We start from the raw sequence: 13,389 nt of genomic DNA, 5'->3' as shown, positions 1-13,389 counted from the left end.
TTGTCACACAACAGTGCCCATCAGGTTCCAAAGGACAGCTTCAAACCAATGGTCACACAGATGGCCCTGTTTAAATACTATAGGTCACAAAACAAATGAATATGTATAAATTTGAGAAAGAGATTAGCTAGGAGGAGTATGGTAGATATCTGGTCCAGAGATAGGAAAGAGTTGGGAGAGAGAATGAACAGTAAGAGTTGTGTACATGTATGGAATTGTCTAAGAACAATTTTAATTACTATGAAAAGAAATGAAATTATTTTGTAGGACTAATCCATTCAGTAAAGGCCCAGAGTTGTCAATGAAACCTCACTTTGGAAAAAAATTTTTCTTATTTCTTCTGGAAAAAAAAAAGATTTTGTGACATTAAAAAATATAAAGAATCTTTTGGGAGAAGCTGAAACTTAAGATAAAGGCTCCCTCTTTAAATAAGAACTTCAAATTAATATAAAAATCAGAAATACTAAATATATAAAAGTATTGCAAATATTAAAGAATTGGGCAAAAGCTAGTACATATTTCAATAACAAACTACTTGAAACATCATTGCAATACTTTTCCCCAACATTTTGTACTACCTATTCTTTCACTGCTACTTCATATACCAATGGTGTTCTAATGAGATCTTAGAAAAGGTCAATGAGAGTCACTCAAATCTAATGTTAACTAACTTCATGGTGAATATGCATTTATTTCAGTTATTAAAATCAATATGCATATATTCAAAAGATCTATAATTAGAAGAACTCTATGTAAAATATTTACCTCTATACATTTATGTGTAGATGTAACCAACCGTCTTATTAAAATAAGAAATACAGAACCAATGTAAAAGAGAAGGCCAAGAGGTCAGAGCTCAGAGCTAAAATCTTACCTCCTGCAGTGCTCCTAGCTTCCCCGAAAGAGAGCTACTTCCTGTGTGTCTGTCTTTAAATAGTCTTTCTGTTTTGCCTTCTCATTGGTTGTAATTTCAAACACATGACTGCCTTGTCATTGCCTGTAAGTACTGCCCTCCAGGTCTTAAAGATGTATGTCTCCAATGCTGGCTGTAGTCCTGAACACACAGAGATCTACCTAGGTCTTCTACCAAGTGCTGGGATTAAAGGAGTGCGCCGCCACGTTCTTGCTATGGCTCTAATAGCTCTGACCCCAGGGCAACTTTATTTATTAACATACAATTAAAATCACATTTCAGTACAAATAAAATACCATCATATTTATGTATGCCCCTCATTCATAATTTCACTTTCTGTGGTTTCACATCTTACCTTGGTCAGTTATACCTCTCTAGTTGTGATACAAATATCTGACAAGTAGAATATCTAAGGTATAATGATTTATTTCAGCATACAGTTAAAGGAAATATAGCCTATCATGTTAAGGAAGGCATTGCAGCAGGAATGTGGACCCTTGGTTACAACAAATTCATAGTCAGGAAGCAGAGATGGAAGAATTCTAGCTAATGAAAGCTATTGCTCAGCTCACTTTATCCTTTTTATTTAGTACATGAGTACAACTCAAGGAATAGTGCCATTCACATTTAGGGTGCATCTTCTCATTTCAATAAACTAAATCTAGAAACTTCTTCACAGACATGTCCAGAGAGAGGTTGGTTTCCATGATGATTCTAAATTACACCATTGATAGTACAGTCAATTATGAACCATTGTGTTCTGACACTATTAGGTGGAAATTTCCAAAAACAAATAATTCATATGCTTTAAATTGTGTGTTGTTTAAAGTAACACAATGGAACCTTTCACTTTTCAATTTTATCTTGCCTAGGTATGAATTTTGCCTTTGTTAACTCACATTAGTTTTCAGATGGGACTGTTGTAATATAGTGTTTGTGCTTAAATGGTTGTCATTTTATTTAATAATGGCTTGAAAGAACAATGGTAGCAGCACAGATATGCCAAAGATATGTCATACAGTATTTCTTTTAAATAAAAAGTTGATTTTGATAGCCAGTTGTAGTGATACATATTTATAATATTAGCATCCTAGAGGATGAATCAGGGACATCTTGGATTACATAGTAAGGCTCTTTAAAAATAAAACAAATATTTTGAGAGAGAAGGACCACATTTATGTAACTTTTATTATAGTGTGTTATAGGAATTTTTCATTATTATTAATATTATTAACTTTTAACTCTTATTGATCCAGATATTTGAGAGCATCAAGGAGCCCAAAAGATCATAACTAAATGATAAAAGTGACAGATGAACAGTGGTCACCAAATTTTAACCTAAGACATTAGCTCTCAATCGTTGTCTTCCAGAGACAATGCGATAATGATCTAAAGATACAGATAATTGAAAGTAAACAAGTAGAAAGTTGACTTTAGTACAGAAAATAAAGTAAGTGAAACATTAAGGGAAAATGAGGGGGAGCTTCCAAGACTTAAAAGATTTGTTTCAGAAAACAAACAAGCAAGGCTCCTACAATAGGATATTCTAAGGGTTGTCATGAGGAACTTGTGTAAATTTTATTTTAAGAAAATATATTTGGAAATAGGCAAAGACATAATTTCTGTGAGACTGGTAAATTCTGTTTGTATCACTTGCTAAGCCCCATACTCTTTACATGTTTACCTTGTCCAACTGTGGAGAGGATCATGTAACATTCATGTGTTGTTATTCCAATAAACAGGGAGTTCAGAGCCCCACTTGGTCTATCTTTATCTTCTTTTTTGTTAGCTGATGACCTTGGCTAGCTGCTGGCTATTATCCCTGGCCAGTTTTGCTACTCACTGACCTTGCAGATGTTGCTTGTCTCCACCCTTGGTTAGCATAACTCCAGCTATTGATCAAACTATGCTCTCTTTGTTCTCCCATCCCTGTAGCAAATTTGTAGATTTTTCCACCCTGGGCATTGGCTCTTACAATCAACAGAAAACTATCTCCTTTGTCATTACTGAGACTCATATATTAATAAAGCACTACAGAAAAGGAGAAAAGATAATATGTACAGTATTTAGTATTACCTATAGTTCAACAAATCAACTGGGGAAAGTAATTTAACACACAAACATAAAACACACATACACACACACTGTGAGAGAGAGAGAGAGAGAGAGAGAGAGAGAGAGAGAGAGAGAGAGAGAGAGAGAGAGAGTCATTACCATTGCTATTAATTTTGGACTGTACTAAAGGTCCAGAAACTTCTCAGAGAAGATACACATTATGTTTTGTTTAAATGTCACTTAGTACTTGTATTCTGGGATAAATTAAAGTTAGTTACTGATTTTTTTTCCTTTGGTTGTACTTAGCATATATAATCCATCAACCACAGCTATAAAGCATGTACTAGAAATTATTTTAGAAGAATATCTTGAGATTTCTGAAATGAACAGTATCACTATAAATATTGTTTATAAAATAATGAATTTAATAAAGAGATAATGAATGAACAATGCAGTTGTTTCCTATTCTTTTCACTCAGAGATTCCTTTACATGTCTCATGAAGTCCAATTTTTTGTAGTGTTAAGGGATATTAAAATATTTGTGCTAGTTGTTCCATCAGATGTTTTTTATGTTCAATATCTTATTTACTCCCCCAAACAATTTGTAGACTTATTTTACTTCTCGCTATATATTTATTGAATTCAGACTTTAGAAAAATCTAAGTAGCTTACCAAATGACATACAGCTAGGATAGTACAGAACCATAAACTGGATTCAAACTTTGTTAACTGGAGTAATATATACCAAGTATGCTCATGTTCCCTGTGCTGTAAAACTGTGTCCCACAAAGGAGCATATTAAAATTATATCATGTACATCACAACTTCTAGACAAAACTGTTATACATTAGTGCAAGACTAGTATCATTGGAACCCCTTATTATATCACATGTGAATAATCCATTAGTTCATTTCCATGTACAAAATTTAGTCTTCACATCTCAAATGTTTTTATACTCAGTCTGATGTGTTTTGGACAGCAGCACATCCAAAGTAAGATGAATGTTAACAGCATGGCATAGCTAGCTGCTAAGCATTTAACTTATTATAATGGGATGCCAAGGTTGAAGAGGCAAGAGCACTTTTACAACAATCTAGAACAATGGTTCTCAGTGTTAGTAATGCTACGACACTTTAACTTTAAGTTCTTCATGTTGTGGTGACCCCTGACCATAAAATTATTTCATTGCTACTTTATAACTGTAATTTTGTTACTGCTATGAATTGTAATGTAAATATCTGGTATGCAGGATATCTGATATGCAACCCCTAAGGGTCATGTCCCACAGATTGAGAATCACTGACCTTGAAGAATTTTTCATACTATTTCAAGTGAATTCCTTAGGTCTGGAGAGAATCTTCAGCCCATAAATGTTAAGGCTCACAATCAAAGGACAAAAGAGTTCCCTAGTAGAATATATTCGTCACTTGCTTTTGATGGAGAGCCATAATATATATTTGCATATTAAAGATAAAGAGGTGTCCCACTTAATAAGTGTGCTTATCACCTCCAAACCACTACAATCTGCTGAACATCAATTTTGTCCTCTGATGCCCCTTAAAGGTCCTTGATGACCATATATACAATCTCATGTCTTCTTCCTTCTTAGTTCCTCTTTTTTATTGCCTACTTCTCTACCTGAAGTTGGGTCCAAAGAGATTAAGGTATTTAGTAGAAGTTTAAGGATAGGGTTTGGACACCAATTTTGATTTCTCCACTCCTTGCTAAAAACCTAACACTGTTTTTGTGTTTCCAAAGTCTACTTATTGTGAAGGGAGAGGTTTCTTTTTTTGCCTAACACTTCTATTTCTTCTCCTCCCAGTCTCCAGAGGAATATTTTCCTACATTGTAGCATTTGTTCAAATTGAAAGTAGCATAGGATAAGTTGTTACAATTGTGGTAGTAAAACTGAAGGAGAAAGAAAATAAAAGAAGTTTAAAGGATACTTACTGTATTCCTTCCCAAAGGACTCAGAGTATGCCTACTTTTTATGTTCCATTTTCTTGCTTTGAGACAGAGTCCAATTTACTAGATCTTAGATAAAACTTGGGGCAAAAGATGACCTTCTATTTTTTTCTTTTCATTTATTAAAAATTAAACAAATCTAAGCCAAGTTAATTTTATTGAAATTTTATTGAACTACAGTTTTTTTTTTAACTGAAATTATTGCTTCTTGTTAGAGTAAATGCATTGTTAAAAAAGTACACACTATTTGACAATTGTGTTGGTCTACATTGAACATCAGGTCCAAATAGCTGTGTAAAATACAGCAGGTGCTATACTTCTAAGAAATTGTTAATTTATCTTATTTTTCAAATTGGCTGTGTATAAAGACATTTGAATAAAGACTAACATGACACAAAGTTAGAAATAAAATTTAACTTAATAAATATTTTAGTAACATTTACTCCTTCATGAAGAATTAGTTTATAACCTTGGAAAAACATGGATTAATATGTTCAATACTCAATCAAAAGTATGTAATTCTTGAGGTTAATAAGTAAGGAGAGGGATTCACATTTTTTTTATCAGTGGACCTGATTGAGAGATACCTTACAGCTCCTACACAACTTATCTTGTAAATGTTCTTTAAATAAATGTAGATTTCCAGATCTCCATTCATGCTTGTCAGAACACAGTTAAAACATGTTCTCAAAGTTCTGTCTTCCAACTGATCCCTGTAAAGAAAGTCAAGATTTTAATAATTCATAAGCTTAAGATGCTTGGAACCCTATGTCACTTAATAACTTTATAACTTTGTAATTTTAACTATATGTCATTTTATTTGTGCTTTTTATTATTGGCAATTTTTCAAGTATTGTTACAACTTCATGTTCATCTTTTGAAGAATAAATTATAATTGATAGAAGTGTGGACATTAATTCAGTTACAGTGTTCAAGTGTAATTAAGAGCTTTGAGTAACATACTTTACTCACTATGATGAATGGCAGAAGTCATACCAGCATACTGATCTACATCAGGATCATACACAGAATACACTGTCCAAGAAAGCAAAACGGAAAATATGAAGCTAATATCACAGGATATTGAAGTTATTTGTACTGCCATGCTTAGAAAGGTGTCCTATCAAGATCATAATCCTGAGGTAAGTAGAGTATTTTTGTTCCAGAACTGAAGTCAGGGCTTCAGAGAAAGGGGCAGGTAGATGCCAGGCAGTGTGTCCATGCTCTGAGTATCAAAGCATGATTCAGTACTGGATATTAGCATATGCTCACATTACTGATGGAGATAAGGATGATAGTTAATCTTAAATATCAACTTGCTAGGATTTAAGTTCAATATGGAAACAAAATCTGGGCATGTGCAAGGAAAGTTCTAGGTTGGGTTAATTGAAGTGGAAAAAACCCATCTTAAAATTACCCTTCTATGGGCTGTGGTTCTGTAATAAATAGAAAAAAAGTGAAGCTGAAATCCCAGCATCCACTGACCTCTGTTTCCTGTCACTGATACTCCAGTCTGCCTGCTGACTTCCATTCTGTGATTTACCCCTTCGAATTGTGAGAAAACAGAACAAACCAAAACAAACAACCAGACAAACAAACAACAAAAATCCTCTTTTTTAAAAAAATTTGTTTTTGTCACAGCCATGAGAAAAGTAATAAATTGTCTAACTGTAGGAAGTAAACAACTAGAGATGGTATGGACAGTAAAGCTCAAATCTGTTGAGTTTACCACAAGAAAACTAAATATTAAATAAAAAAGATTGAAAAAAAAGTTGCAAAAAGATGTAAATTTCAGAATGAATCTTGGCTCGCATCCCAGAACTAGAAAAGATGGTAATAATTTGGTATTAATATTCAAAGTGTAAAGGATATACACAGTGTTCCATTTTTATAGTCACTTTTGTGTTATGCATTTATCCCTAGTAAAAGTAATTGTCTATGCTACAAATCCTTTACCTTTACTATCTAGCCAGTCAAAGAAGATAATCACAGGAGGGTTAATACAAAGTCCAATTGCACTTGTGGATTCACTCACTGTTCTTTAGCTTTACTCAAGAAAAAGTAAAAATTCAACACATCTTTCTACACAAAAAATAAATTGAATCATCGTTTGCCTTTTGTGAAAAAAAAAAAAACAGAAACTGAGTAGTTAAGACTAACTTCATTTTCACAGTTAAGAACAAGTTTAGTTTTAGGTTTAGGTTCTTTTTTTGTATGTGTAACAAGTACAGAAACTGACATTCAGCTAAGTTTTAATAGTGAAGAAATAGAAATAGAAACTGTTTAATTTGAAATAAAAAACATTCTTGTGTTGTATGTGTTCTCTAGTCATTTAAAATGTGGTGTCTGAACTACTCAATGAATAACAGCTCAAAATAGCCATCCATTAATTACCTTTTTTGACTAAATCACAACCATACTTATTTTTAAAGGTATTTTGACTTTTTATATTTTTCAGTAATACACATTATAATTGTTATCCTACATTAGTAAATAGAAATAATTTCACAAGCCACAAAAAAGTTAAACCTGCTTAGCTCATAGTCATATCATAGAAATAAAGAAGCTTAAGAAGTAAAGAAGGCTTGGAATAGTCTGGGATTAGTCTAAGAATCTTGATGTCTTTTCATCAGCCTCAGGATACTGGTTTGGCAATGTGTGACTGTTTTCCAGTGTGGTGTGTGTGTGTGTGTGTGTGTGTGTGTGTGTGTGTGTGTGTGTGTTTCCTAAATGTAAAGCATTATCTGATACCCACGTTACTAAGGAGATAGCTAGGTCAGAATGTTGGCAAGATGAAAAAAAATCCTTCCCCAATATTAAACAAATAAGAAAAATAGAATTCTGTTTTACTCAACAGCCAAAGTGCCTTGCGTTTTTCTTTTTTTACTTCATGGCACAGCATCTGAATAACTTAGCTAATGTCCTTCCTAAAGAAATAAAGATAGAAATTGTAAATAATATTCTGAATTTTTGACTCTTTAAAGAAACAATATTTTCCTGTACTTCTGTACTGACAGCACAACTAATTACCACACAGATTTTGAAGTTTCATTTGATACAGTGCAGAAAAGTGTGAGTACAATACAAGAAATACATTCGTTAATGGAAAACAGTAACCACTAGGACTCATTCTTACTGGCAATAATTAGAGTCTTGTGCTTCAGCAAAGTTCAGCTATACACATAAGGCTGTCATTTCCTGAGCTTAGGAGAAAAAAAAAACCTAGTCTGCAGCTTTTGTCCACTCCAAGTGTCAAATTGTTCAGACCTGAAGGGAAGAGACTCTTAGATGACCTGATCACTCACAGTTATCTCACCACTACTTCATTAGCAAGGTTGTTGAAGAAGTCAGTTATGGCTGTAAAAATCTTTCTTCCCTAAGAAACCCATTATTGGATTTTTCCTTGCCCCTCCTCCTTCAGCTTTTTGTTTTTAGAATGGAGAACCGATTCAAACGTTTCCCACATAATTGCCCAAGTACTATTTCAAACATCTAATATTGTTTTAGTAATGTGGTAATGCCCAGAATAAAGGAGGGAGGCAAGGGGAGAGAAAGAAAGAAAGAAAGAAGGAAAAGGAGGGAAGGAAGGAAAGAAGGGAAGAAAGAAAAGAAAGAACCAGAAAAGAAAGCCAAATCTTACAAGTTATATCCAGGAGTGAATCGAGTACTGTGAGTTTCATTTCACAGGTATGCCTCTTTCAAATTCTAATAATCTATAGTGGTGGAGAGGGGGATGGGTGTTAGAAGACTATTTTTCTAAGCTTTCACTAATAGCACCCTCTAGTGTCTTCAGTTAAACTATGCATACGATTTTCAGCTAGGTACAGAAAGGGAAAAAATTCTGCAGCTAAAACTACTAGCACCTTAGGGGGCTGTAAAAACAAGATTTCTTCCATTTTTCCATATTTAAATTCAGCAGGAATTCACTTGCCTTTTTGTGTACTTGTACTGCTCTCAAACTTACTTTGAGTTTTGTGTGTGTACAAATGATGTAGTAGTAAGAATGTCTGTAATTAAAAACAGTTTCTAAACTTTTCAGAATATTTGTACATACGTTATCATTCGTGAATACCACAGCTTTATCCTAATGCTAATATGTATCTTTATTGCCGGTATTTTGGAAAATGACAACTCCTTAACATAGTGTCAGGCAGTTTTGAACATATTGGGTACATTATCTTTAAAAAATTACATATGTATGTTTAGATGGGTAATGTTATCCTCACATTTAAATGAATGAACAGAAACTTTTTAGAAGACAACTATGCCACTAAATATGTTTTAAAAGTTCACATATATAGCTTTAAATTTTTCTGCAGTCACATTACAATTATGAAAAAAATTACTTTGAATTAATGATAGTTTCATTCAAACAATTACTCAGAATATGGACATTGTATAGTGACATTGGTATGCAATGATGAGATATTTCATATATGTATGTGAATGTTCACATTCTAAGGAATCTTCAAAATTGGCTACAGATATTTTGCTCCCAGAACATCTCAAATTGAGAATCACATTTCATGGGCTCAGCACTCACATGTGGAAAGTGGCTATCTTGCTGGACAATACTGTCCTGGAGGTTTATTTGTTTGCAACCATACAGCTAGAAAGTGGCAGAGCTGAGACTCCCTGGTTAGTCTAAAACTATTGTTCTTTTCTTAACCATTGAACGTCATTGTCTGCTAATAAATGCAATTGTTACTGAATTAATATTAAGTATAGAAATATGGAGAGTACATTTTATCCTGCCTTATCTACTTTCCAAACAGCCATTATTATCTATTAACTATATTATTTATGCATAATGTTCAGTACAAGTTGTTTAGTACAACACAAAATGGCTTAAATTTTGTATAAAGCATCTATCATGTAAGAGACACAATGTGTTTGTTGTGATTGATCGGCATGGTCAGTCAAGTCTGTTTTTCTCTGCACAGTGATAACATAGGAGGGCAAATCCCAAGCAAATTACTCAATAAACAGTATTTTAATGTAAGGGAAACTGAAATAAAAAAATTCATTGTTCTCACTAATCTCATATAAAAAAAACAGATTTTGCAGAGTGATTGATTATGTATTTTAACAGGCAGTACCAATAGTCATTCCTTTACTAGGAGAGCATGGCTGTTCAATCCTTCTTAAAATTAACACATCCTTTCCCAGTGTTCAATTCTCCCACGTCTGAGAAACAACTTTACTCACTGAAGTTTAAAAAAAGAAATTTCTTTGATCATTTATGTAACCATATAATACCATAATGGCTAAAGTTAAGATAGTAAGCATATTTCCATACTTGCAAGCTATGGATTATCATAATTACACTTTCATAAACATAATAAGATTATCATTCAGTCTTTTAATTGGAACACTGAAGAAATGCAATAAATATCACAGTTGCTTTCTGTTATTTCCTTCAACAAACACATTGGCACAGTATCTTTTTTACTTTTGAAGACTTAGTTAATTATAAGATTTCCTGTAGAATTTACATTATGAAAGCCTATAAGCACACAATCTGAAAACCACATGTGAATGGACAGCACAGCGTACTGCAAACAGTATAGGCTGGGTTTTCCAGCTCTAGATTTTTATAGCTATAAAATATTAGGCATTTTTATCTATTCTTATTTCCTTTCATGTTAAAACAAAATCAAAAAAAGAAAAAAATGGAAAAGGAGAAGCTAATAATATCTACCTCATGAAGTGGTTTTTGATGATTAATAGGGCTATTTAATAATGCAGGAAGTCCATCAATTCATTTGGAAAAGGAGAGCCCTTCTCTCTGCAGGCATAGCAAGGTCCTCATCAGTTCTTTCAGAGTTAGAATTCAGTTTGTTTTTGCCAGGTGTCCTAGCTTCTGGTTATTCCATTGCTCACTGGTGCCACCATCAGTCAGAATACAGGCAAAGAGAAAATGGGGAAATTTCTTTCATTATTTTTAGATGTGGATTTCTGTCAGTCTTGTCAATAAACTACTTTTTTTTTTCTCAGATGATTTTCTGGGTTACTTATTTCAACTTATAGGGTCTCCTTGGTCTACAAGCAATGCTTCTACTCCACAGAGACGATTTTCTTTTGAACTGTCCACATAAAATAAAATTGTGCATTTTACACTACAGAAGAATACATATTAACTATAAAACACTTATTTGGCCAAATGTAAAGATCATCCACTCTAAACAGAATGCCAGAGACTAAGCTGTTTAGCTGAATGTCCTGTGAAAATTACCTGTGTTTTATGAGTATCATTTTAGGAATTATAAAACAGACTTACTAATATTAACAACATTATTCTGTCATGATGATAGTTTTAAGAACAGTTAATGACTAGTTCTCTCCCTTTACACCAAATTGAGATGGAAATCTTAAGAAATAAATTGATTGATCTCTACTATAGGTGTTATAGAGAATTATTTGTGCTTTGAAAGTATCCCCATGACATAGATTTTTCACATTCTTCTGGATCAGTGATTTTATTTTCATTGAGTTACTGCCATCCCCTATTACAGTGTCACCCAACAGTGCAGCATCCAAGATAAGAACAGTAACAATTTGACAGCAACTGATTTTATCCCCTACACATTACCTTGCTTCAAAAAAAAAAAAAAAAGGTGGATAAAGCATTGCTAGATACTATGAATAATGAAGTCAGAAGTACAACAGGAATAAATGTAATGGTTAAGTGTCTCCCTGGACCTGTACAAGCAAATAGTTTCTTGTATTTTATTTCATTTCATGCATACTGCACTCAACTGGCATGCGAAGGCTTTCTCTTAGCAGTGGCTTCGGGTATGAGAAAAAAATACAACAGGAAAAATGATTTCTGAGGAATTTTTGACGCAGCATGTAAGATAAAAATTAAAAAAAAACTACAACTGGAAATTGGAAAAGGTTTAGGAAAATAGAGTGGGTCACAGTGGAGCAATAAAGATTTGTGGATTCATAAAGATTTGCCCTTAAGAGAACTTTCTTGAAAAAAAAAAAAAAGCTGTTTTGAGAAAATCAACTAATAATAACTAGCAGACTATTTCCTTTTTTCATATTCCTTTCCTTTGCAGATACAATCTCTCATGCTATTTTCCCTTCAGTATACAAGAGTAAAACTGAATACTAAGCTTTTAGTGCCTGAAAGCAGTGTACTTTTTCTCCCCTTCGGGAAAAAAAAAAAAAAAAAAAAAAGCTTTCTTTCCTTTTCAAAACCAAAGATTTTCAGAACCAGAAATGTAAGTTTTCTTCACATTAATCAAAGAAAGTAGATTATTTCCTAAAATGCACACTTCGCACATAATAATATAGACAATTCACCTGTCTCATTCTCTCATATAAGGACTTTCTCCTTGAAATAAGAATTAAGAGATGTCTGGGTGTTATTACCTGTTTTGATCCCATTCTATAGGTAAGGAATTAGCTATTGCTTCTTGATACTCACTATATATCTGAGCCAATACCAGACACAGTGTCCCTTGTTGCTTTAGTGCTTTTGGGAGATCTGACACCCCATGCCAGCCAGGTTTCACCAACTGGGCTGCCAAGCTTTTGGCAAGCATTGGGCTTGCAGCTCCAGGCCAGGATCTTCCTCCTCTGGTATCATTTCTTGCCTCTCAAACGTGCTGGTGTTCACAGTGGGATTCACCAACTACAGGGCAACAGACACCGACCGACCTGCTTAATGCTACTCTTAGTTGCTCTCTGGGATAGCCAAATGACGATTTTTCTTCTCAGACATTCTATCCCCACTCCACCCCACCCCACAATGGAGGATGAGTGTGGACCTAGGCAGCTGAGGTATCAGAGACCGTTCACAGTTGAATATGACATATTTAGAAACAGGCACTTGGCTCAAACTACAGGTTCTCCTGGCTCTTGCCCCTACTTCCACTAGTGTGCCCTAAGTACCCTTTGTATGAGAAAATGGTGCTGCTGGATGCCGGTTCTCTAGCTGGACTCAGGGGAGCCAGAGGAATCTAGAGAAAAGCATACAGACCAAGAAAAAAAAATACATCAAACTTCTGTAAGATAATGTAAAGGAGTGAAACTTAAAGTTCAAGGAGAAGGGGACCACCCGCGGGCAGGAATGCATGCCCTTCTTATTTTGCTCTGCGTTCCCCTAAGCCTCCTTGTCCCATAAAGGAGCGTGTAGGCTGTGCGCATTCCGCTTCCCTCTCTGGGCTGCAAGCGTAACTTCCCAAGCTTACCTCAATCTCGCCCCCGCACCGCTCCTGGGGTTCAGCGTCCGCTGGGAGAGGCCGCCTCCTGAGCTGGAGTGGGATGCGGGGTGCCGGGAGTGGGGACCAAAGGGGGGTACCCAGCAGTTGGTGCTGCGCCATCCCCTCCCAGCAGGCGGCTAGGGCACTAGTTCACTCCTCTTCCCCCGCCTTCCACTCGCTCACCCCCCTTCTGCCCCCCTTCCACCCCTCCTGTCTAGTCCCTCCCCCTCGCCATTGAAAA

At 34.7% G+C, this 13,389-nt stretch overlaps 1 long non-coding RNA gene across 1 annotated transcript; it reads right to left on the bottom strand.

The window, feature by feature from the left end:
* Window positions 1–3,483: 3,483 nt before the first annotated feature.
* LOC121825656 (uncharacterized) lies at window positions 3,484–13,323 on the bottom strand. The gene is made up of 3 exons (XR_006068002.2): window positions 13,137–13,323; window positions 10,637–10,817; window positions 3,484–5,648 (listed from the first exon to the last, which is right to left on the bottom strand). It is a non-coding gene; the product is annotated as an uncharacterized LOC121825656 (long non-coding RNA).
* Window positions 13,324–13,389: the final 66 nt, after the last annotated feature.

The sequence above is a fragment of the Peromyscus maniculatus genome, chromosome X (genome assembly GCF_049852395.1).
Source record: "Peromyscus maniculatus bairdii isolate BWxNUB_F1_BW_parent chromosome X, HU_Pman_BW_mat_3.1, whole genome shotgun sequence".
In the NCBI taxonomy this organism is placed as follows: Eukaryota; Metazoa; Chordata; class Mammalia; order Rodentia; family Cricetidae; genus Peromyscus; species Peromyscus maniculatus.
Note: the sequence above shows the minus strand (reverse complement) of the source record. Positions and strands in the feature narration are given on the sequence as shown.